General features: G+C 46.7%; 1 long non-coding RNA gene across 1 annotated transcript; it reads left to right on the top strand.

Moving 5' to 3' along the window:
* Nucleotides 1-444: 444 nt before the first annotated feature.
* LOC120324031 lies at nucleotides 445-961 on the top strand. The gene is made up of 2 exons (XR_005565023.1): nucleotides 445-602; nucleotides 803-961. It is a non-coding gene; the product is annotated as an uncharacterized LOC120324031 (long non-coding RNA).
* Nucleotides 962-1,695: the final 734 nt, after the last annotated feature.

Raw genomic sequence — 1,695 nt, forward strand, 5'->3', positions numbered from 1 at the left:
CCCCTGAACCCTTCTGCTGAACCCTCCCAAGCCCTCCAGCCTTTCCACCCACAGCCCTGCAGCCTCCGAGGGGATCCCCAGAGCCCCGCTCTTGCCGCAGCCACCACTAGGTCTCACAGCATAGCACAGCAGCAGTTGCCATTGCTTCCCGGCAGCTAACATGGCGCTCTGTGCGCACTCTGCCTTTACAGACCCCCAACTACAGCCAATCAGGCTGCGGTCACGCCACCTGCCTGCCCACCACGGGAGTTGTAGTCCTTGCAGCTGGTCATGGCCGCCCTTTCCACTTGAGCGGAGTGACGACAGGACGTTTTTGGTTTTTTGTCTTTCTGTCTTCCTTTTTTCCCCTCTTTTTTTCTTTGTTTTTTTCTTTCTTTTTTCTTATTTCCCCTTTTTTCTTTTTCTTTCTCTTTTTTTTTTCCTCTTCTCGGCACCAACATGGCACTCTGCGTGCGCTCCGCCTTTAGAGATCCGCGCCGTAGCCAATCAGTGCGTGGCCACGCCTCCCATCCACACACCACCACGCCTCCGCTCCGCGCGATGCAGTAAGGGAGTTGCAAGTCCTTGTGGTGGCTCATGGCGGTCCTTTGCACTTAAACAGGGTAATGATACGATGTCTTTGTTTTTTGGAGGTTTTTGTCTTTTTTTTATCTCTTTTTTCTTTCCTTTTTTCTTTCTTTTTTTTCTGTCTTCTGTCTTTTTCTCCTCTTTTTTCCTCTTTTTTTCTCCTGTTTTGTTTTTTCTTTTTTTTTTTTTTTTTTTTTCTCATTTTTTCCTATTTTTTCTTTCTTTTTTCTTGTAGGACACGTGTCTGAGGCACGGGGGACATGCCAGGGCTGAGAAGCCCCAAGGAGCATGCGTCTAAATGAATAACCCTATTGGTTAGAAGGTCACATGATATCAGGGTATAAAGGGAAGCGCCAAATTTGAAATAAAGTCTCTTTGTTACACCGCCTCACAAGGAGCGTGCTTCCTTCTTTACCATATAAAGTACCCGCCACACTACATTTTCTCTTTTTTTTGTCCTTTTTCTGTTTTTCTTCCTTTTTCCTTCCTTTTTTCTTTTATATTTTCTTTTTTCTTTTTTTCTTTTTTTTTACATTTTTTTCTATCAGTTGTATTTTCAAGGACAATTTAAACACATATCAAAACAATCTCCATGTACGTAGCTTACGACAACAGGTAATCTGGCATTCTTCCAGGTTTGTGACAATTCCCAAGATCACAAACACTGAGACACAAAGGGTGGAAGCAAAGCAACTTTATCCTTTCCCTTGCCATAGTGTTCAGTCCACACCAAGCCCTGGATTTCTAGAAAGCCACTGGGCAGAAGCAGCAGATGGAGCATGGTGCTCGGCAGGAGGGGCAGGCAGGATGTGCACCTTCAGTTAGAGACACTTAAATTATCCAGTAGATCCAATAGTTTCAGTGCTATGTGCCCATTCTTCAGGCATCCAGTGTGGTCCCGGCGTGGCCGCAGCCAAAAGTAGCTCCGTTTCCGAAAAGCACCATGAGGAAGGATGGGGGTGAAAAACCCCCGCCGGAGGTAAATGAGCACAATTAAATGCAGGAGGGACACCCCCCACCGGAGGGAGATTACCCGGAGTCAAGGTAGAAGACAGAGCCCTCGGCAGAGGTCCTAGAGCCCTGTCAGTGGGGGATATCAATAGGCTGAGCAGCAGAGCAGATAGAAAT

Source organism: Pipra filicauda, unplaced genomic scaffold (genome assembly GCF_003945595.2).
Source record: "Pipra filicauda isolate LSUMZ 115617 unplaced genomic scaffold, ASM394559v2 scaffold401_size638136_pilon, whole genome shotgun sequence".
Lineage (NCBI taxonomy): Eukaryota > Metazoa > Chordata > Aves > Passeriformes > Pipridae > Pipra > Pipra filicauda.